This window comes from Lolium rigidum, chromosome 3 (genome assembly GCF_022539505.1).
Source record: "Lolium rigidum isolate FL_2022 chromosome 3, APGP_CSIRO_Lrig_0.1, whole genome shotgun sequence".
NCBI classification, from domain to species: Eukaryota; Viridiplantae; Streptophyta; class Magnoliopsida; order Poales; family Poaceae; genus Lolium; species Lolium rigidum.
Window position 1 is genome coordinate 70,993,030 of NC_061510.1, and position 24,817 is coordinate 71,017,846.

At 42.4% G+C, this 24,817-nt stretch overlaps 1 long non-coding RNA gene and 1 pseudogene across 3 annotated transcripts; one reads left to right on the forward strand and one right to left on the reverse strand.

Annotated features, from left to right (window-relative positions):
• The first annotated feature begins 4,561 nt into the window (after window positions 1-4,561).
• LOC124701771 lies at window positions 4,562-7,451 on the forward strand. 3 transcript variants are annotated; one of them, XR_007002221.1, is made up of 3 exons: window positions 4,562-5,586; window positions 6,205-7,072; window positions 7,155-7,451. It is a non-coding gene; the product is annotated as an uncharacterized LOC124701771 (long non-coding RNA). The 3 variants fall into 3 exon arrangements; XR_007002220.1 differs by having other exon boundaries at window positions 4,562-4,758; window positions 5,299-7,072; XR_007002219.1 differs by having other exon boundaries at window positions 4,562-7,072.
• Window positions 7,452-21,656: 14,205 nt separating this feature from the next.
• On the reverse strand, window positions 21,657-23,735 carry LOC124695014 (annotated as a pseudogene).
• Between the last annotated feature and the right edge of the window lie 1,082 nt (window positions 23,736-24,817).

Sequence of the window (24,817 nt, forward strand, 5' to 3'; positions counted from 1 at the left end):
GGATCGGTCGCCGGATGAGAAGCGTTTTCCATAAAGTTTTGTGTAAAACCGGGGGCTTACACTCTTTGTAGCGAACGCAAATTTTATAACACCTAATCATCATGATGTCCTACAAAACGATGAACTTTTGCAACAAATATATTAAGGGAGAACACATTTTATTCTAATATTAAAAATGAGGGATCACTTTATAATGTTATCGTGGTGAACACTCAAAATAAGATGTATAAAAACTAAAAGGAATAAACATTAGATGCATAAAAAAAGTGACATGGTATAGCCCTTTTTTTGCGTCTTTAGCCTCTATCTGCAAGTCTGCAACGCACCGGGGTAATCCCCATCATGCCACCAGCGATACGCCCATGCATACCAAAGGACCACCGCACGTCATGGGCCGGTGTGGATCATCAGGAGCTTGTGGCGGATCTGGGAAATCTGAGTGTGGTAGTGTGCGTGGTAAATTAGCAGCACGACGTCGATTGGTGCACTCGAGATCCTCGGTAAAGGAAGCCTCATAGTAAGCTCGGCGCGATGTAGACCTTCTTGTATAAGTGGAGTAAAAGGTGCCGCGCAAACCGGTAGCGAAGAGCGATTCGCCTCTCCTTCCCGCCACTCGGCACGCGGCGAATCCGCCGGCCGCAGCAAGGGTCAGAGCTCCGGTGGCCGCAGCAAGGTCTGGAGTTCAGACCGCTTAGAACATCTCTAGCAGAGCCCGTAAATCACGCCGGAACCGTATTTTTCCGGCCGATTTACGGGTTCGGGTCAAATGTGACGCAGAACAGAAACTGAACTCGCCGTTCGGCCTGAAAAACTTTTTCGGGGACCCGAAATTTTTTAAACTCGACCTTTATTAATAGATCAAAGGGTGGTTTACAGGCCCAAAACTGAACGGACTTCTCCAGCACCGCCATGCGTACAATCGTCTCCAGCTGCCGATTTCTGGCTGCTTTGCTAAAATTGTGCGACGACGATCAAGCTCCTGGCTGCAGACGAGGCGTGCGGCGGAGGGACACAGCAGACTATAGTGCGGCGTGGTGGCGGACAAGCTGCGCAGCGCGGCTACATACGCGCGGCCAAGAGCAGCTAGCTAGCTGATGCATCGCACGCGGCCAAGAGCAGCTAGCTAGCTGATGCATCGCACACCTAGCAGCTGCATACGCACGCGCGGCCGAGTAGCAGCAGCAATCAATTTAGCATCAATTTCAGCTGTGGAGCAAAGCGGAGGGGCAGCAGCAATCACGGCCGTGTCCGGCCGCGTCCGGCCGGGCCGGCCGGACCTATGCCTTATCGAGCCTTGCGAGACCGTCCTCGCTTGATTCGAAGCTTGCGGCTGTAGCTTGGAGCGCAGCCGTCGACCTGCGCGAGGTGATCTAGACAGCGACCCGGATAGTTCTTGTGAAGAAGATGATGATTTTTTGAATATTCCGTTTTTCGGTTTTACTTTACGGGATCTGTTCCGCGCCAGCCGTTTTGCAACCTGTAAACACGTTCTCGGAAGACTGAACTCGAGTTTTTCAGTTTGCACTTTTACAGGCTCTGTTAGAGATGCTCTTAGGGATACTCGGAAATGGGAGGCTTAGAAATTCTTGAAGATGGGTGCAGGTTTGGCTGAATTTTTTGAAGTCCGGTGAAGCGTTATATATATAGGAAAATAGACAATGTAGTGACAGATGGCTAGAAAGCATATCATATAGCAGTCCAACATTACAGATTCGAGGTCATGGCACCAATTTTCTTAATTTTATGTTCATTTCTCTAGCTTTTATTCAGATTTTTTATGCAGGTAATAATACGTAGAAACCCGTGCGTTGCAACACGACTGAACAAAATTTATAGTGGTATTTGATTAAAAGATTTAATATTTTGTGAACGGAAACTACTGTAATTTTTAACCATGTTGTATGCATGCATGTATGTCTTTGTCTAGTCCTTTTCTCATACCCAAGCTTCTCTTTGTCTGACCAATCCATCTTCCACGATCCAGTGCATTGTCTAACATCACTTTAAATGGTGTAATAATAATAATTGTTACACTGGGAATTTTGAACTGGATATTCGAAGAAAATATAAGCAACTCAATTGTTTAAATATTTCCTCTAAGTGCTAAATCATCATTTGCGATATTTTGTACCAATTTACCACAATGATGCTTATAGCTATGGAAAAAGTTAAACAATTTCACAAACATGTGTTAATTCGAGTAAGATGGTATGTGGACAACTGAAGGAGGATATGAGCAAGAAGAATTGCATGAGGCACTCCTATGAGTATCTGTAGCAATGAACAAAACACCAATATTTGTTATATGCGGGTCAATGTTCATGAAGTCGAATGGGGTATGAGTTCTGACGAGGCAATTCATCAAGCTGGACTCTCCAATGGAATTCCTTTGCTATTTCCAGCACAATTGGTGAAGCAGAACGTGGTACGTGAGCTCACCAACAGGACCACTTCTACCCGATGTCCCTCTGCCTTCATTAGTTCATTTGCACCAACCAATCAAATATATCATTGGGTACTGTTAAAAAAATTCCTCCTTGGGCCATTAATTCAGCTCATACCGACCAATCATACGATTCCATGTCACGTTGGTCCTCAGTGGCATTGTTGTGAACATGTCTTCAGCAGAACAATGGCACCACACAGTACATGTGAAGAAGATAGGTGTCGACTTTGGTGTCTTGCTCAAGCCCGTGTGGTCGTGCCTGAACTCTGATCACATTAGCATATGGACGTCCCGCCCTTCGGGCCTTGCAAGAACGCCGAGTCCAAGCATTACCCCAACCAAACTTGGTTAAAAAATGAACCAACAATTTTGAATGACATCATCATTTTAGTTCAACTTTTACACAAAAGAGGGAGCCACTTGCATCTGTACCAGCAAGCGCCGAGGTCCGATTATAGCGACTCCGTCACTCCGTCCGCCATTGAGTTCCACGTCACATGTCCCTGGCCGGCATTCCATCGAACGCCGAGACTGGTCAGCATTTCGTCGAACACCCTCTCAGCGTCCGGAGTCCGGACCATGTCGAGGCTAGCGTAGAACACATGGAGAGAGTTCCTTGTGTACGCATTGGCGCAGGCCATGCTAAGTTGCCAGCCTTATCTCCGCCGATGCGCTGCGTGGCCCTCGTAGATGACGCCTAGGCGGGCGCAGCACTTGAGGAGGACGTGGAAGATGCAGCGGTCGGGGCGCGCGTCGGTGGCCAGCATGGCCCCGTGCTCAGGACGACCGCGTCGGCGAAGCTACGGGTGAAGGCGCCCTGGAGGAACGCGTCCCGGCTCCTGGTGGCCGCCAGGACGACCGCGTCGGCGAAGCTACGGGTGAAGGCGCCGTGGAGGAACGCGTCCTGGCTCCTGGTGGCCGCCAGAGACTTCAGCGCGGGCCCGAATAACGATGTGGTGGAAGCGCTGTGGAGGAACACAACCCGGCTCCCGGCAGCTGCGACTGCCTCTAGCGTGTCGTACATGCGGCTGGCGGCGGCGTGGCCATCTTCCGTGTGCATGTGAAATCGCACGAGCTTCCCTGCCACTCTTTGTCGGATGAATGCTGATGGTAGCCATCGGCGAGCTTCACACTCCTTTTTAGGGATGGCTATGTGCTCAGTAAATCGCATGCCCATGTGATGTCTCTGCTTCGCCCTGGAGTTTCTTTTCTTCAATAACAGACCCACGACTTAATTTCGTCCAATCCGACGGTTGTTTCGTCCGGATTTGGACGTGGGGAGCGCCAACGAGTGGGGATGCTCTTACCCACGCGAACAATCGAGATGACCTTGGATTGGTTTCCTGTCCCACGATAGACACTCTTCCTCCCCGTCTCTCCCCACGATCTCTCCATCAAATCTTCTTGCCTCCCTCTGGAAGCTCCTCCCTGGCCGAGATCCCACGTCCCAGACACTGCCCTAGATTTGTGAGGTGGAGCGGCTCACAGCAGGAAACTACGGCTCCAGGCAGGGCCCGGCACTCGGCGCGATGGCCACTGCCGGCACCGCGACCTCTGCCCACGGGGGACGACGGCCTCAAGTTGTCTAAGCAGTAGGCCGTCGACAACGAAGAGGATCGCCAAGGCTGCCACCGCCTATGAATTCCATCATACAGGAGGAGAGCGGCCGCGACGCCCCCTTTCTCCTTTCTGCCTCCCAATAGAGGTCCTGCACGGAGCAGGAAGAGCTGACCGCCAGTCTCGCCTTCCCGGCAACGTCGCGCCCGGCCACCGGGTTGCAGCGGCAGATTGCTGGCGCACAACAGAGACTACAAAGAGAGCTACTTAGTCGATTGGATAGGGCAACTTGCCCTACACTATCCCCCTCCTATCCTGTAGTACTTTACCATGGACATCTCGCCGATTTCCTGATTAAATCTTCAAAGTACTATTGTGTTAGATATTTCTTGCATTTAGTCTGATTCATCCTGAAGTTTATTTTGTTTTACTTTATGGATCATATCCATCCTAAATTGTTTTTGTTTTCATGTTTCAGCTAGCTCCCGATGGTTGTTTTACTTCTTCAAGATTGTTTGGACGAAGTGCTGCTGAGTATGGGGTGGCAAAAACTCTGAATCAAAGCAAGATGTTTTATCCACTATTTCAGATATCTCTTGATAGACTGTACTTAATCACCTGGTTTGGTGAAGCACTGAGGATAGTATATATCAGTGATGAAACATTGTCAAATGAACCCGGTCTATCAGAAACGGAGAGGGTTGGTATTGGCCTTCTCCTGCCAGATTCTGAGAATATAAGATTTAATCTGAAAGGTGAGTGTTTTGGAAAAATAAACTGTTGGTTTGATCAGTTGTTATAGGTACTTACTCCCACCACTTTCCATTTGCTTTTTAGGACAAAGATTTTCAACTGCTTATATAGAGGAGTTGTCTGAAAATCATTTAGTCTATGTCAGATGACCAAATTCGTGATATTGTTGTGTTTCTTCACCGCGCTCATGGCCTCTCGAAGCATATAGATTTTTTTTTTCTAACGTTACCTCCCTATTCAAAGTCAAAAGACACGCGGTTCCATGTTCCCGACCTTATTCAGGATGGCAACGTTTGGCCAGTTTAAAGGTTTTCAGAATTTTCATACTCAATACACTTTTCATATTTATATGATCCTATATTCATGTACATTCCCTTTTGTCTGAATTTGGAAAAGAAATAGTTGTGCCCGACATCAATGTCGAATGGGTTATGGATACACCACTGAGTTAGATGCTTTCAAATTTGGCTTTATGCTTCCTATCACACCTCCATGTAAATGGTACATAAATACTCTTGAATTAAATAGCACTTGCTATGCAGGTACGGTAATTATTATAGACCTTGATGTTTGGATGATTGGTAATGGCGAATGAATGAAAATAGAATGTCCAGATAAAGTCATGTGCAGATCAAGTTTATAAATAGATGCTCCTATGTCATTGGCAACCAAATCAAGTACATGCACTTACACCCCTCTTGATGCCCAAAAGGAACTTATCTTTTGTAAGGCATCATGATGCAGGCCAAGTTTATAATCTGACAAGGGATTCTCAAACAGCTGTGAAAGATTCATGGAGCATGCATGGAGCCAATAGGAAATTAGAACAGGTTGGGGATAATATAAATTTCTAGCCTTCTTTTAGGTAGCAGAATATGGTATTGAAATATGATTAGTTCAACAAACAAACAAAAAACAGAGGATGTTCACTGCACTCTACCTGAACAGTTGCACAGAGAATAAAATGCATGTGTGTGTTTTATTTTACTCTTGCAATCCTTTTCCACTGAACTGCATGGCTCCATCAAATACTGCAGATTTGTTATAGGAACAAAATTTGTACGTACACGGTAAAAAATATTACTAACAGTTTTTCCATTTATAGTGAATTGGTCGGTTAGTTACTTGGCCCTCTGCGTTGGCACACATCTTAGTTTTAGATTCATATCAGTGAGCAAAGCAACATGATTTCGCACCAGCTATTTAATTTCTTTAATCTTCATTAATATACTCCTACTCATCTTTGCCCTTGCTTTCACATCCCAATTTGTTTAGATAAAAAATTCTATCTTGCTTTGTAAGATTTTAGTAAAAAACTGTCCTAGCATTACTGCTTATTGTTTGGTGTAAGGTAGAGTACTACTGATAGACTTTTCTGAAATAGATTGGTCGATAAACTAGCCTATTATAACGCTTAGCTTCAGCTTTATTTCTGTAACTCATTGCAGGTCGCCTTCATTGCCTTGGCCCTTCACAATGATTGTTGTTCTCTTCAGGTACCACTTGCCTAAATACCAAGTCAGTTACTCCATAAACAGCTATATATAGGTATTCTGATCCTAGCTGCGTTATTACCCATGCTTTGTGCATTCCTTGGTCATATATTCATTACCTCAGCAGTTGTAAGCTCTTGATAAATATTTCAACATCTACGGTTGCCTGATTTTTTTTTCTGTAAGCTTCTCTTACAATGTAATGCAATGAAAAATAAGGTCAACCAGTGGCTAAATTATCTCTCCTTTATAAGGCCATTTAAGTTGCTAAGAAGCATATATGTCATGTGTTATGAAAGTTATTGGGCGTACACCTGTTGCCTCTGGTCATTTGCATTCTAGAAGCTAGAACAATTTGTGTATATAAGCAACCATAGTCAGCTATTGATTATGTTATCTTAAGCCTTTCCTAAAAAATACTATGATCAATATGTGAACTATAGGTCTTTCAATCCGCCATACTGCATACAATCAAATGTACACTCAAAAATAGCTAAAGGTAACTAAAACTAACCATCCATCCGAAAAAAGGTACTACCACGGGCGTGTTTCCTATCCCTTTTTTGCATTCAAAGGCATTGCTCTTTTTTCCAGGCTTTGCTCTTTGTTCAAGGCATCACGTTTTCTGTTCCTTTTTGGATTCCAGTTTTTGCTGCCTAGGGAATTTAGAGGGCTGACCCTGAAGTGCACGTACTGGCAGTACTCTTTTGCTGAAACGATGTGTTGGTTCATGCATAATTTATCCTCCCATGCTGCCCACTACTTAGTGTGGCTATACAGGCTGATGCAATCCTAGATGATGTGTTTTCTAGATGTTTTTGTGGTGAGTCTATAAATTACGCATCAGACTATTTGTTTTTGTCTCATACACAATATATGACCTGGTTATTTGAATTCCATTGCAGGAGCTGGAGTATAATCAGGGAATTAGCTTCAGAGGGCTATAAATGCGAGCTGTACCCTAGACAATTGGTGCAGTCATAGAGACAACTTATTTAGTATAAATCACGTTACCTCTAAATATGTATGCTTTATATTACCAGCTGGTACTATGTTATGGCGCAGTCAGTAGTTTTTGTACTTTGTGCTGCTCTACATAGACGTAATAGCATACTGAAGGATATCTCTTATCTTATCTGGGTTTGTGTTACTTTTGATCATTGTAATCAGTTCACTTACTAAAGAGCCATGGCTAATGAGCATTTTTTTACTTTGCTTCTCCACTTTTAGCTTATTCATATAAGCACAAAGAATAGAACTGACCATATTAAGCAAGTGGGAAAAAAGGGAACATCATAGTTATTCTCTCTAGCTCAGCAAAGAGACTTCAGAGCTAATTGATGCAATCATCTGGTGTACATGTGTAAAGTAAATTCGATTTTATTACCTAAACAAAGAGGAACATACCAATATCAGTTCCGTATAGTTAATTTCTGCCATTCATCTTTGATTTCAATTCATTCATACGCGCACAGAAAACAGAATACAGTGCACCAAATAAACTAAAGATGAAACCGGAAGAGACAATTTTCTCATCCTCTAATTACCATAGAGGAATTTGAAACTGGCTTGGCCAATCCGGTAAGATATACGAAAGAAATTGCTTTCAGTGGCCTAAGAAAGAGAAACATACCAGCTATGTGCCTTCATTTCCTTCCCTTACAAATTGAAATTGATCGGTAAAGTTGATGGGACATAGCATCTCGGTCCGGCGCCCCATTCCAGCTTTGAACCCTCGCGTCACTGCCCTTTAATCATGATAGCATGCAACTTCTTCCAATCGATGCTATGTATGAATGGCATGTTTAACTTCCCAACGGGTTAACATCTTGGAAGATAATTATGAAGAATAAAACAAGAGTCCGAACTGATTCCTTCGTGCTGCCGGCTGCTTGATCATGTCATAGTGATTTTTCTGAGGTCTCAGTGCCTCAATAATCTCTGGAGAAAAAGAGAATGAACAGATCACTCAGAGAAAGGAGAAGTAAACTCAACACAAATGCCAGTAGATGTGCAAAATTAGTGAATGAATATAAGTAAAGGAAAAAACCTCTGGGTTCTGTCAAAAAAAGGAGGAGCAGCACATCAGCAGAAACAATGGCAGCACCACGTGGTTCTGTGTTCTGCTCCTCGCTCTACACAATGGGTGGACCTGCCGCCTGTGGCCATAGCGCCTGGAAAGGCTGCTGCGACTACCTTCGCCGAGCAGCCACAGGTCGGACCCGGTGGCTACCGTCTCCAAGGATGCCGCGGTGGCGCAAGGCGCATCCAGCTCCGATTCTAGCGCTTGGCTGCCGCCGAAGGGTGTGCGTCCCCCTTCGTGTAAGAGGCGGTGGCGGGGCGTACCCTCAGCTTCTGGTGCTTCGAGGCTTGCCGATGCGTGACCGCTTTGCCCCCGACCCCGAGCAAAGGTCTGCAAGGCGGACAAGGGCTGTCAAAAGAAGGCCATGGCGGCAGTGAGCCAGTGACAAAGCGGCGGTACAGGCCAGGGGGTGTATGGTCGTGTGCTCGCCCGTGTGGATTGATGGCTACGCCAGTCGGAATTGGGGAGCGACGGTGGCCGCGGCTTCACGGGAGAGATAGAGAATGGGATCGGAGTGGGGAGAAAGCTGATGAATGAGGATGCATGCGTGTCACTGTTGCGGTGCATACTTGTGTGACAAAAGAAATCAGAAATGAGAGACTAGGATTGTGCTTTCTTTGACAGATTAGGACTGTACGTGCGTCTGTACACTGTTTGTGCTTATCTGACAAAGTACAAGTCACTTAATCAGTATAAATCGATCCATTTTATTATCAATGAATAATCTTCAAAAAAAATATGAATATTCAGCATGGACGTGCTTCCAAAAAAGAAAGAAAGAAATGGTTGTGCTTCCCTGCATGGAACTTAACTCCAAAACATGATATTCGTCATCAAAACTATATAAATGGTTATGTTGTATTTTTCTAGCACAACTAATGTGTTCTATCTTAAAAGAAATAACTACGAGATCAAAGAAATCTTATAATCCGTAGAAAGTTACACCCACATGACCTAGAGGGATTATGATAAATGATATATCAGAATGCATCAACAGATGATCACCTATGAGTATAGTCATGCACTGTATCACACCTTTCTAATATTTGTTTTCGTAGCACTCTTTCGTGCATACCAAAGAAGCCCGCTTAATCAAAATGGTATAGATATCTGATTTATATATTACTGCTGCTAGCCTACTACCTAATCCCCCTCTCATCTATTTGTTTTGTATCACTCTTTCGTGCATACCAAAGAATCCCGCTTAATTAAAATGCATCTTTCAGGTGTTATCACTCAGCAATACCGCCAGAAATCTTTTATAAGCCATAGATACAACCTGACAGGCGCAGCGTGCCGCCGCGCCACGGCATCCTAGTAGACTGTATGTACGTACCAGTTTTTCCCAGGGGTTTTGGAGTATAATCTATTATGCGTCATTCTTTTTTTCAGACAAGTGCATCCCTGAAATTCACGGTTCCGGAGTCAAAAGGTCGCATTTTTGGAGAATGTTTAGCAGGTGGGTGGTGTGAGTGTCATATATGCTTACACGGTAGACTTAACTTTTTGCTTTCTAGATGTCTTTTGGATATAACAAACCTGGAACTTCATGGCTCAGTGTTTCTGCATATTTCTTTTTATCTGTTAGTGTGTCAGGTGTTCGTTTTCTCAAAGGAGCACATCCAGGCATCAGTAGTGGAGATTATCCAGACATTTTTTATAAAGATAAGTTATGTTTTCTGGAATCCGCTTTTGCACGGATACCAGTTTGGTCTATGCCGGCTGTGGTACCTATAGAATACCAGATGTTATCCGTCACGGAATGACCTGTAGATATAGGCCAATTTTCTTTTTCTCAGAACTGATTCAGTGCATCTGTAAGTAGAGAGTCCGATCACTGCTTCTAACCCAGCGCATTTGTTTACCAAAATCTATACATATGCATTTTGCTGATTTTTTTGGATTGATCATTTGTACTCTCTCTGCCTCACAATATAAAGATGTTTTGGGAAAGCAGTATTTTTGCTGTATTTCTTTTTGGTTTGATCCAGAACAAAGCTGAGCATCTACTATGACGCTTTTCTGTTATACCTGAGTTTTTTATCTGAATGCTGGATTTTGTCAAGAGGACTATGGTATATCGAGCTCTACTTGGATGTCCTGTATTATCCTACAGGTTTGCACCCCTTTTTGCTGCCTACCTATGCTGCTCTGATTAAATCTTTGCAGAAACTAGATTGTATGGCATGAATGCTTCAGTATTGGTCTTCAGTTTGGTATAGGATTTCAGTAGTGTGATTGGAGTTCAGTCGTTTGTAGTTTGCTAAGATTTTGCATTTTCCTCTAGTTTTGCCATGCACCCGACTGCAGTGTTTTTTCGTTCTCTGACGATAACCTTTCTTAGATTCAGATTTGTTTTGTCTGCTTAGTTCCACGATTATTCCATCAGTTTGCCGAGTAAATCATTGAGTGCTTGCAGCTTGAGCGATCTGCTGTGATCATAGGCTTATCCTGTTAAATGACTTAAATCTTAATTGTGTTATCCTACAGGTTTGCACCCTTTTTTGCTGCCTACATATGTTGCTCTGTCTAACTCTTTGCAGAAAGTAGATTGTATGTCATACTAGAACAAATGTTTGTGGACCTGTGAGTTTTGGTTGATTTTGTTTTTCAAACATGTTGGCAGATTTTCGTGGATGCTTTTGATGGACTGAACCTGAAGAGATGGTGATGGACTGAGCTGAACTGCTGAAGAGATTTCCCCTTAAGATCTTTGATTCTTCCACTTTGGTCTTCATCTTCATCCTCCATGATCCTCTCTTTTCTTCGCGTGGATCTTAGTCTCTTTTCCCCTTTCTGTCTCTCGAGGAAGAAGAAGCTCTACCTGCTACAGATGTGGGAGTGAGGATAGGGGTGCTGGAAGGGCAACTTGTTCGATGTTTTTCACGTGGACACAGGCGTGCTAGCCCAACAAGTCCACAACTCTTATTGGATCTATTTTTAGGCCCGATGGCTTTTCGGATCGACCCGAAATGAGGCCCAGATCTTCCCGGGGCAGGCCAGGGATTTGTCAACAGTCAGTTTTGTTCTTTATTCGCGCCAACTGAGAAAGAATGAGAGAAACACATGGCAACACACAATTGGTCAAAAAAAGTGATTGTGGACGAATATAAAAACAACTAGCTGTTAATTAGACAGTCCTATATATATACACGTGAGAACCAGGGCTCGGAAGTTATATATGCTAGTAGACCTAAACTACCTGAGTACCTGATCGAATATAGTTTTTACAATTTCAAAAGAAAAAGTCAAGCACGAACAATGCCAACGTCACACCCTTGTTCCCCCACGGCCGGGTCCGACTCCAACTCTGTTACCATCTCGATACGTACCCCAATTCCCAAAAAAGGTTTATATCTTCCCCTCAAAACTTTTGATACTGGTAAACTCTATTTCCTTCATCCTTCCTCAGCCCTGGCCATCTATCTCTCTTTTCTCGACGCAACCCAACCCTAGCTAGCTGCCATGGCCCCTCCTTGGGTCTTGCTGAATCGGGCTATTTTCTTCGAGCACGATGCGGCAGCGTCCGGCAGCGCGAGCGAAGCAGAAGCAGAGCAAACGGTCGGCGGCGGGAGCAGAATAGCAAGGCGAGTACCAAGCTCCGAAGACATTAGAGACGCCAACCTCGCCTACCTGCGAGTCCTAAAGCCAGACGCGCACTTGGGCAGTCCACCGAAACTATCCTCCCTCCGCATCCTGCGGCCGACGGAATCCATCCCGCAGCTATGCGAAGACATCATGTATGGCTTCATCGCGAGCGCCGACAAGAATCTGGTCGCGCTCTACGCCGGTCCTTACCGCGCGGGCACCAAGAACTTGAAAGGAGGCTATCTGATCTACGACGGCGGCAGCAACTCCCTCTCGACGATCCCCCGGCCACCCCATGACTATACCCGTTACGGCGTCGGTAACGGAGCGGCCGCCGTCCTGTGCCTTGATGGTGCCGGGTATGTCCTCGGCGAGCTCACCAAGGTAAGAGGCTCCGACCCCCCTGAGGCCGCGCTCTGCACCTGGCAGTCTTCCACGGCGGAGTGGGTCGTGAAGAACACGATCTTCCCGCCCGAGCTATCCCCGCCGGACCACCTCTTCGAGGCCGACATGTGCTTCTCGTTTGGAGGCTCCGTTCTCTGCTGGGTGGATCTGTTCAAGGGCATGGTGGTCTGTGATCTTGGCTCGGTACTTCTTCCCCATGGCGCCGCCCAACCAGGGCTCCGCTTCGTTCCGCTGCCAGGAGAGTGCCCAACCTATGACCGCATCGAGAGGCCCAAGCTGCCGTTGAAGGCGGAGGCGTTCCGTTCCATGGCTTGTGTCGGTGGCAGCATCAGATTCGTCACCATGGACGGCTACGGCGAGCGGTCAGCTGGCGAGGAGGTTTGGCTGGCCGTGTGGACGCTGTCGCCGGACCTCTGCAGCTGGAAGAAAGGCAAGGTGTACCGTGTGAGGGACATCTGGGAGAGCGAGGCCCACCGCTCGATCGCTGGGCTTATTGCGGACCTTGCCGTCGTTCCCGGTCCTAAGCAGGAGCGAAGAAGACGTCGTGTATCTAATCCTCACTGATCTGAACGTGGCAGCGGATTTTAGAGCCGAGTACAAAAGCCAGTACTTGATTCGTGTGGACATGGAGCGTAACGAGGTCGAGTACCGTCCAACTAATACAGAGCAGATACGGGACCAACTCTTGGCGACTGAGTTCAGTGCATACCTACAAAGCAACTAGGACTGCCGCTAACAATATGTAAGTTGTGAGCTATGGTAAAAGAGCACGTAAGTTGTCTCTTTTTCCTGCCGCTAGGGAGATCCATAAGATTAGAGATGAAAAATCATGAGAATTATTCTCAGCAAGCTGCAACTCAACTCTACAATGTCAGTCAATATTATTCGAACAATCGTGAAGTATATATATACTCTTATATTTTATGTATTTGGTATTACAATTGTTCATATTTATTCTGATATATTAGGTCAAAATTTGCAAAAGTAGTCTTTGATTGAAACTGAAAGGGTAAATCAAAATTAGGGGAGTAGTAATAGCAATTTCTTTGGTGAACAAATGGGCTCGGTGGCACTCGTATGTTTTGATTTTGTATCTTTGTGGAGAAGTAAAACTGACTACACAAACTTGCGTTGCTTGCTCTCTAATGCAAATGCACTCTCCCCTTGTAAAAAGCTGAAACAGGAGTACTTGCATTGCATGCCCGATAAGTTATACTCAGTAAAAAAACCCATAACTCGATAACTATGCCTTGCGTGCTGTCTTTGGATATTTTATGTATAGTTTTTGTTAGGCATTTGTTGAATAATTTAATAAAGAAGGCCGTATGCATCACTTCTATGCAGAGGCTAGGGACTCATTCTCCCTTTCGGAAAAAAAAATCAAGAGTCATGGTCTATGAGTATGAAGCAAAACATGCATAACAAAAAAAAGACACCATTTTCCGGACGTCACACTTATGCGGCTTATTATGTGGGTGTTTACGGTGTGAGTCTATGAATGACTTAACTTATCCAATTTCATAACGAAATTTGGGGTACGGTTGCTAATTTCCTCAAATAAATTGCCTCGTTGATCGGTGTTTGTGTAACATATGTGATTGTTGTGGATAGGGAAATACAAATTGTAAGCCTATAATCAAAGATGAGACGAAGGTGAGTGAATTTGTACATGTTTATGAATTATACTAATTTTTTACCTGTTTACAACTTTATCGCATCTCACTGATTCTCCTATTATTCATACAACTTTCATCAAATAGTCGTATTTATAATACTCAGCAATAGCGACCACATAGTTGTGTTCATAATATTAAATAAATATCACTATGTTAGTTTGCTATGGCTGAAATTATGGAACGGAGGGAGTATATACAATTTAATTTTGTATCATTACAATACAATACTGGTGGAGAAGAAGTCCAATTTTTTTAAAAAAATTATTTGATTTTTTGAATTTCTTGGATTTTAATTTAATCTGAATCTAAGCAAAGCATGATAACATGTTCTAGTTATTAGTATGGTTGTGGGTATTATAAATTTATAATATACGCGCCTAACAAATATCATAGTGTAGGGAGAGTAGAATTGGCCCTCTTAGTTGTAACCAGTACAAAATTCTAGAGTGGTTGCCACATATGTGATTGTTGTGGATAGGGAAATACAAATTGTAGTGTCTATAATCAAAGGTGAGACGGAGCTAAGATAATTTGTATATGTTTACGAATTATACGAAATAGTTTTACCTGTTTGCAACTTTATCACATCTCACTGATTCTCCTTTTATTCATACTTTCATCAGACAGTCTTATTTATAATACTAGCAATAGAGACCACATAGTTGTGTTGATATTATTAAATAAATATCACTATGTTAGTTTGCTATGGCTAACATTATGGAACGGAGGGAGTATCTAGAATTAAATTTTGTATCATTCAAATACAATATTGGTAGAGAAGAAGTCCAATTTAAAATATATTATTTAAAATTTTGAATTTCTTGGAGTTTAATTTAATCTAAATCTAAGCAAAGTACGAGAAGATGTTCTAGTTATTAGCATGATCATGGGTATTATAAATTTATAAAATACGTGCCTAACAAATATCATAGTGTATGGAGAGTATAATTGGCTCTCTTAGTTGTAACTCTCTCTCTCTCTCTCTCTCTCTCTCTCTCTCTCTCTCATTGCGATTACACTTTTTTCAGTTATATATGCTGGTGGTTGAATCTGCTTTCTCCATCCTTGCTGGTTTTTAAATGATCGATTGACATGATGCTCATTCTATGTCACCAGTAGATAAGCCAGCCCTTAAAATCCTGTTGTGACAGTACAAGTCAGTCCGTTAAAACGTGTTTGGCAGAAATTATTTTGTATCACTGACAAATGCAAAACCTGTTGCTATTTAGGAGGCGCATATGAACATGAGGTTGGAGAGAAAAAGGAGACTCCGGGACTTGTCAAGTTTTATACAGACGATCTTCATATTAGTTTTTTTGTTCTCGTAGTTACATGGAGGCTCGGGACTAACATTATGTCCATGTTACAAAGCTATTGTATAATGGTAGAAGTAGATTAATTTCTTTGTAGAGCCCCACAAGCAGTGTAGCCCTAGATACAATGCCTCTCAGCCCTAGTTGACGAGGAATCGTGTTGCAAACAAAATCTATACTTCTTATAAAATAAAACCCCACTAAGTGCAATTAATATTTGTCTATCTCAACATGCAAGCTATCCACATCACCTACTTCCTTAGCCAATCATTTATCCACATCATCCCACTAATAGTAGTTCTTATTTATTATCTATCTCTACATGCAATATATTTAGATTATCTATTTTAACCATTAAACTTGCAATGTCATTCTTTTTATTTGCCGCTCGATTGATAATATCGCACCCTCATGCTATATCATTACATAGTTAAGTCATGTCCAACTTGAACACCAAATAGTTTTGGCAACCAAATAAACTCTTTGTGAATTAAACTCAGTGTTAATTATGAGCTCTTATATATGTAACCATACCAGATGTTTAAAAAAACATAATGCTGCAATGTGCATACATTTTTCATGTAAGCCATCCATATCATTTGGTTCTACAGTCGGTTGATTTCATCTTATCTAAATCAACCACGTACACCTCTGAAATATAACAATCTTGAATTTTTCAAATACTTATCCATTTTATGGCTATTAAATTTAGTGTCTTAGCTACTATGGCCAACTAAATATTGCATATTCTATAAACCAAGTTTTATGAGTTTTATTCGATTTCTTAGAGAGATACCCGCTGCAACGTGCGGGGTATCGTTCTACTATATTAATAAAGCAAGGGATCAATGAAAAGTTATATTTCATCAACAAAATGTGTTTGCAAGTCAACAAATCCGTATAAGTGAACATAAAATAGAATTTACAATAACAAATATTTAAATCTCCTTAGCAAACAAAAGTGGGTAAACGATATCAAAACATCACTACAAGGATTCCGGTGTATTGCAACAAAACTTATTGCGACGGTCATGTTTTGTTGCAATAAGATGCACTATTACCACCAAATCCCCGTTTGTGGTAATAGACTCCACATATTCTCATAGTTTAATTTTGTAGCGCCAAGTACCCTTTTTGTTGGAATAGAGGACACATATTGCAACAAAACGCATTGGCATTGTAATATGGTGGTGATATTGCGACGATAATGCTTTGTTGCGTGAAGTATTCATCATGTTGCAATAGAGACTAGGTAATGCAACAAACGCAAAATTTGTGGAAATATTCAGAAAGATATTACAACATTTTTCTCATGTTGCATTAGTTATTAGTATTGTTGGAAAAAATAGTCTTGTATTGCCACATAATACATATTTTTCGTAATAGCACACGTTTTGCGTCAACCCTATTTTATTGCAATAACTATTGCTTATTGAGACAAATTATGTATCCATGCCCTATACAACGTCCCATGTTTCAGGTTGAACTAATTGGTAGAAAAATAGAATTTTGATGATAGAGTGTATGTCACAGTCACACAACTTAATAACACAATGTCTGACAACATATTGTGTGGCCTTTAAGTTTAGTGATGGACTACAATTTTTTTTGCAAATCCATGGACTGCATGTCAGTATATTAATATGTCACTACCTTGTTTAGCCGGACCGACAAAATTGACGCCTAAATTGTAGCGCATGCCAAAAAAAACGGGCCCACCTATTTTTGCAGAAAACTGAGCGTGAAGCAAAAAACGGCCCGCCAAACTGATCCTTGATATATAGTCTTGTACCGGACCTAAGGGCATCTCCAACGCGGTTACGCAAAACGTCCGCGTGCATCCTTTTGGGTAAAAACATGTCCCAACGCGCGAACCCAAATGCAAAATGGACGGCAATTAAAGTCCGGGGCGACCCAAACCCGACTTAAATTTAGGTGGACTTTGCGTCTGTCCGGATGGCTCAGGACAGCTCGGGACGTCCGTTTTTATCCACCCAGCCCCACACCTTCTCTCTCCCCTGTCTTCTTTTTCCCATGAAGATGACCGGCATAGCCACCGGATTTTGGCTGGCCTGCCCAGCTGCCGCCGTCGCCCACACCGGCCGCACCCCCTCGCCGACTCCTCACTTTTTTTCATCCATGCCGGAAGTTAATCTGGAGTTCACGTATTTAACCAATACAATGTAATAAAACAATCTTGTGTGACCCCTAATATTACTAGGATATGCTATTTGTACATTTCATTATGTATACTGGCTCATCTTTCATGGAGTTAATCTGGAGTTCACGTATTTGCTACTACATTTATATGATATTTCTGTTTTATTTTGCAGTACACTCTTATGAAAGATCTGGCGATACTATTCTCATTGTGGTTCTCAATAGATCAGCAAGACTTCCTATATTCGAACATCAGATTTGTACATGTTAGGCAAAATATTATAAGAAATACATATATGATTAGTAGAATATTATATTTTGATGCTGAATTGTAAATTGTCTATTGTCTAAGCAATTTACATGTATCGGATGGTATTTCAGTAATAAATATTGAATTATTTGTCACTACATTCATATTGTATTCTATCATTTGTCTATCAATTTTTTTTGTATTGTGGTATGGTTCTCTCGCAAGAAAAAGAATAAATTATCTTGCCACAAGGGTAGTGATTGCTGGCAAAATAACTAATGCCACAAAAACAAGGATTGTTGGCATAGTTTAATTTATTGCCACAGAAGAGAATATGCCACGAAATGAGCGTCGTTGACATAGGTTATTGCCAGTAATGTCTATCGCCACGAGCTATCAGTCGCCACGATTGGTTACATGTTGCATTAAACTATCTCAACAAACCATATTGTGGCATTAAGTGAGTGGTGCCACGGGAAAAATGTGGCAATTTTCCACATGATAGTAGCAATAGCACACTTTATTGCCATGATTGCATTTTTGTGGCAGTAACCTATTACCATGTGTTCAATTGCAACGGTTGCCAACGAATGTCATTTCGTGGCAATAGATACATATTGCCACAATTCAGTATGTATTGCGACGAAATTTTTTGTCGCAAAGACCCGAATCCTTGTAGTGCATCTTCCCTCCTTTACCCACGATTCCGGTAGAAATGACACTAGTTCAATTTAAAAAATTAAGTTCATAAGTTGTTATGCATTATAATGAACTAAATGAATGTAGACTTGTTGCAATATTAATTTATAAACATTTTAGATATAAAGGCAAATATGAGGAAAGACGATTGCCTGCTCTCGTAGAGTGTCACCGAAACCGGCCTCTGTTTTTTAATTACAACAATACAATACATATTTGCTATGGTTTAAAATAGACCAAGCATAATAACATCTCACATTTTAAATACACACTCAAGCACATATGTACTACCAATCATCTTTTGTAAGTGGGAAAAATACAATTGATTAATCATTTGTAATATTAGCTACTGCCCAAGATTTAGACTTTGCCAAGTAGAACTCATCGGTGCACTTTTAAATTATGAAGTAAGCATCAAAAAAAACTATGATGTAGATTTGGAATTAATTACATAAAAAGTTTTCATCCACACATATATAAATTATGGTTTGATAATACTATAAAATATTGAAAGCATTCTAGTAAGTATCATAGACAGTTAACAATCCTAGAATACTACACATATAGAAGCATTAGTTCATCGGCTCAATTACTGGTAACGAAATGAGTACTACTTCATCAGTTCGGGATTATAAGTCTGGCTCGTATTCCAAGGTTGCAAATTTAACCAACATAATAAGGTATATATTTTAAAATATATATCATTAAGATTTTTAGATGTTCTACTTTCTAATTGTATAATTTTTGTTTTCAACAATTTATTTTATGTTGATCAAATTGCTGACCTAGATATATGTGCCGGTCTTATAATCCCAAAATGAGGTAGTATATTCAGAGTCGCTGCCCCACAAATGCCATACGGCAGCGTGGATCAACGGGAGATTGTGGCGGACCTGGGAAGTCTGAGTGGGGTAGAGGGCACGGTAAACTAGTAGCACGATGCCGATGTGCCACACCTCGGCACCCCGATTGGTGCGCTTGAGTTTGTCGGCATGGATCATAGTAAGCTCGACGCGACGTACAAGTTCTTGTACAAATGGAGTAAAAGGTGCAGCAAACTGGTACCGGTAGCGCGAGGTGCCTCTCCTTCGCACCACTCGGCGTGCTGCGAATCCGCCGGCCGCAACAAGGCCCGGAGCTCCAGTGGTCGCAGCAAGGCCCGGAGTGTTCCGACGGCTTAGGGATAGTTGGAAATGGGAGGCTCAGAGATTCTTGGAGATGGGTGTAGGTTTGGCTGAATTTTTTTAAGCCCACGGAGCATTATATATAGAGGAAAACAGACAATGTAGTGATTTTTTTTTTATAAAGGACGTTTTATTACTTAAAAGGTTTAACTATTACACCCGACCTTTGTATAACCAAAATGCACACAGCCGCTCAAATCCAACAGAAGCAACATGGAAATAAAGAAAAAAACGCATACAAGTAAACATCTTGTGAACTGCAAAGCCGCCTAAGGTACTGGAAGGCCAATCTGAAGATTACACCGCCATCCATATTGGATAAACATATCCCTCGCCGTATCTTTCGACCGAGTAGACACCTCCATAAATAGATTGTGATTCTCCACATGATGTAGGGATGATCATGAACGAAGTGTAGCTGTGCACCGGTAGATAACCTGCATGAGAGAGGAATTTTTATCATTGAACACCTTGCCATTTCTACATAACCATAGCGATCGAATAACGGCAAGCGCTCCCACCCTTATAAGTCCTTTAAACCTATGATCCACACCGTTCAGCCAATTGCCAAAACTATTAACAACGCTACGTGCTCGGTATAAGGTAGAACCTATTTGGATGACTGACCATATAGATCCAGCAAAATTGCACTTGAAAAATAAGTGTTTTATTGTCTCATCACGATGACAGAAGACACACTTTGCATTTCCCTGCCAATTGCATTTCACAAGATTTTTATTAGTGAGGATTACCTCTCCACGAAGATACCACGCAAAAAACTTAGTCTTTAATAGAATCTTCATTTTCCAAATTTTATTATTATTATTATCAATCGGCACATCTGGCTGAATTAACCAATTCTACATGGAATCCACTAAGAAAATACCGTTCTAAACTCATCCATCCCTAGCACCAACTAGACAAAATCCAGTCGTTGTATCAAAGCATTCCAAGATACAGTCTGGAACCAAAAAAAATCTCTTCTGAACGATACATTTGGTGGTAAACATTCCAACACATTTGCTGTTGTTTTGCTTTTGTGATGCACAATATTGTACAGTGTTGAATATGTTCTCGGAGTGTAGCACTACCAAGCCACTTATCCTCACAAATCCTAATTTCCAAGCCAGAAGTATTTATTCGTCCCCATTAGGCCAGCCCATCGTACAACAGTCAAACATTACAGAGGTAATGATCCTAATTTTCTTAATTTTAAGTCCATTTCTCTAGCTTTTATTCAGATTTTTTATATAGATAACACCTATATATAGAAAAACCACACACCCGTTTCAAGATAATCACTTTTGTGTTGCATCTTATTGCTTGTATGTGTGTCTCTATAACTATTGAGTACTCCAGCCGATCTCTTTTACTCCCTCCAATCCGAAATATGTGGCGTCCAGATTCGTTTTGCAATTAAGACCTTATAAAGTCAGACCAATTCGTACATGGATGCGAGAGAACCATGTGCATGCGTGCAGTGCGGGAGCTACCTAGCTAGCCATCACACAAGCCCATGTGCGGTAAGATGCTTTTCCTGAACACATGCATGCGAGAGCTGGAGTGCGGGTTGAGTTGAAGTAAAAGATGAGGGCTTTTGTACAAAATTAGCGGTCTGATATTTTTTTAGGATCAGAGGGTGTAATTGATTTAAATCTATTATAAATTTATACTAAATACGAGTCAATTAAAAGAAATTGGAGGGAGTACTTTAAAGATTTGGTTATTATGGGCGGGGAAATACAAATTGTACCTTCAAAGCGTAGAGAGCTTAGAGGTTTAAAATATCGTGCTAAATGAAATAGCGTCGGCCTCCTTCAAACGCTATAGACGCTATATCGTGCTAATTTTGTGCTATATTTCAAATAGCATTTAAAAAATATATTAAATATAGTCTAAAAATGAAGAATTTCGCTAAAAAGGTTGGATATTTAGTCCAAAAAATGACTGAATCATACATAGATAACCACATACAATAAATAGATCTCTAATTTTTCAGAAGGCTAACATCAGTATTCCACAAGGCAACAACATAATATAAATTCTTTATTAAGAATCATCACCATTAGCGATATTAGGTTCTAATCTAGAAAAGGAACCAACATATTGTAGTTCATCACCACAAAAAAGTGAAAGCAACTTAGATTGAAAAAATAGCGTGCTAACGCTATGAAGTTTTAGCATGATATATCATGCTATTTCACAAATAGCGCTATAGCGAACAAAATTACTAAAATTTAGCGTAGACCCTCCAAATATGCTATTGCGTGGTATTAGCGGAGAAATAGCGCGCTATTTTAAACCCAGCTTACACGGGATTTCTTCTATAATCCAAAGCAAAACAGACACCGTAGCACTGAAATACTGAATCCTTTTTGACAGATTGAGAGGGAGTGCTCGGCCCCCGCTATCATGCCGAGGGATTAGCAAGATTCCCTGCACATGTGAGATGTAATCTCATCATCGTGTGTTTATAAAAGCAGCAATCTCATGTCAAGAGCTGAAGAGCAATTTCAGCATTTTTACATGCATGGGGAATCATAGCCAGTCCAGTTTATTCTCTTGTTACTCTGCTATTAGGCATCATCGGTACTAGATTACCAGGAATTCAAGTCTTACAATTATTAAGCAGAAAACGAATCGACTGAAAGTAAAGATAAACTCCATCGCCCTCATCATTTGTGACCGCTTAGAACACGATGATGCAACGGGGCAAGTTGTGGAGGATCTCGGACGATGAGCATGGGCAAGGTGACGCCACGGAGCCAGGCTGATGCATCGGAGGCGCCTATCAATCGATGAAGCTGCCGTCTCGCTTGCGCACCTCCACCTTGAGCGCGTGTCGCCGACGCCGAGGCGGTTGTCGACGCAGAACTGGTGCCAGCCGTTCCTGAGCGACGCGCGGGTCTTGCCACCCGCGCGGATGTTGTGCTTCAGGATCACCGTCCACTTCTCCCCGCGCATCCGCAGCACCACCTCGCTCCTCCCGTCGTACCCGTGCGCGTTCTGGAACACCGGCGGCACGTTCTGCACAATGCCGGCCGCCAAGGGAAGGAATTATTAGCACGAACTTGATCGGGACGCGTCCCCGACGAGGAACTGCACAAGATCGAGCTAGATCTCGGCGTCTCACCAGATACTACTTCTGCCTCGCGCCCAGGTGGCTCGGCTTCAGCGTGACGGTGAACTGCGACGTCAGCGCGTCGTCGATGTTCATCTCCGCCGTGCCGCTGCTATTTCTGGCACTATCGCTGATGTTCATCTCCGCCGTGCCCCTGCCCGTGCCCGTGCTGCTGCTCTTTCTGGCACTGTCGCCGATGTCGTTGCTGGAACTGTCCATGCTGTTGTTGCTGCCACTCTCGCTGCTGGTTCCACGCTGCCTGTTTCTGCCCAGATGCGAAAGTCATCCATCTTAATTCTGTTCTTACAAGCTACAACAAGTCGCCATGACACAAAGACATATAAGAGAAAGAAGAAATGCATACTTTCTTCGTCGTGGTGGACTGGTGGTGGTAGTGTCTGCGGCACATGCTTCCGTCGAACACCTTGACGTTGAGCACGGCGTCGCCGTCGTAGGTGAAGACAAGGAAGTTCCCCAGCCCGAGGTCATGAGCGCGGGCGAACCGCTCCCAGCCACGGTCGAGATACATGTGACCTTCGCCGTCAAACAACACCTCAACGTCCCACAGGCTACGCCCGCCGCTTGCCTCCCCGAGTGTCACTTCACGGGGCTCTTGGCCGTCCAGCAACTTAGAGAACTTGTCGGGCAGTCTCTGCAGCAAGGATTGTGCAGTGTTTAAAGTTTAATTAAGCCACGGAAAGAACACCAGACATCAGTGCGTACAAAACCGAAAAAATTGGATAAAACACAGCAAGGGAGAGATTATGCTACTAGTAGACTGTATGTACGTACCAGTTTTTCCCAGGGGTTTTGGAGTATAATCTATTATGCGTCATTCTTTTTTTCAGACAAGTGCATCGCTGAAATTCACCGTTCTGGAGCCAAAAGGTCGCATTTTTGGAGAATGTTTAGCAGGTGGGTGGTGTGAGTGTCATATATGCTTACACGGTAAACTTAACTTTTTGCTTTCTAGATGTCTTTTGGATATAACAAACCTGGAACTTCATGGCTCAGTGTTTCTGCATATTTCTTTTTTTCTGTTAGTGTGTCAGGTGTTCGTTTTCTCAAAGGAGCACATCCAGGCATCAGTAGTGGAGATTATCCAGACATTTTTTTAAAGATAAGTTATGTTTTCTGGAATCCGCTTCTTCAACTTTGTTTAAGATAAGTGATTTTTTTCTGGAATCCGCTTTTGCACGGATACCAGTTTGGTCTATGGCGCCTGTGGTACCTATAGAATACCAGATGTTATCCGTCACGGAATGACCTGTAGATATAGGCCAATTTTCTTTTTCTCAGAAATGATTCAGTGCATCTGTAAGTAGAGAGTCCGATCACTGCTTCTAACCCAGCGCATTTGTTTACCAAAATCTATACATATGCATTTTGCTGATTTTTTTTGGATTGATCATTTGTACTCTCTCTACCTCACAATATAAAGATGTTTTGGGAAAGCAGTATTTTTGCTGTATTTCTTTTTGGTTTGATCCAGAACAAAGCTGAGCATCTACTATGACGCTTTTCTGTTATACCTGAGTTTTTTATCTGAATGCTGGATTTTGTCAAGAGGACTATGGTATATCGAGCTCTACTTGGATGTCCTGTATTATCCTACAGGTTTGCACCCCTTTTTGCTGCCTACCTATGCTGCTCTGATTAAATCTTTGCAGAAACTAGATTGTATGGCATGAGTGCTTCAGTATTGGTCTTCAGTTTGGTATAGGATTTCAGTAGTGTGATTGGAGTTCAGTCGTTTGTAGTTTGCTAAGATTTTGCATTTTCCTCTAGTTTTGCCATGCACCCGACTGCAGTGTTTTTTCGTTCTCTGACGATAACCTTTCTTAGATTCAGAGTTGTTTTGTCTGCTTAGTTCCACGATTATTCCATCAGTTAGCCGAGTAAATCATTGAGTGCTTGCAGCTTGAGCGATCTGCTGTGATCATAGGCTTATCCTGTTAAATGACTTAAATCTTAATTGTGTTATCCTACAGGTTTGCACCCTTTTTTGCTGCCTACATATGTTGCTCTGTCTAACTCTTTGCAGAAAGTAGATTGTATTTCATACTAGAACAAATGTTTGTGGACCTGT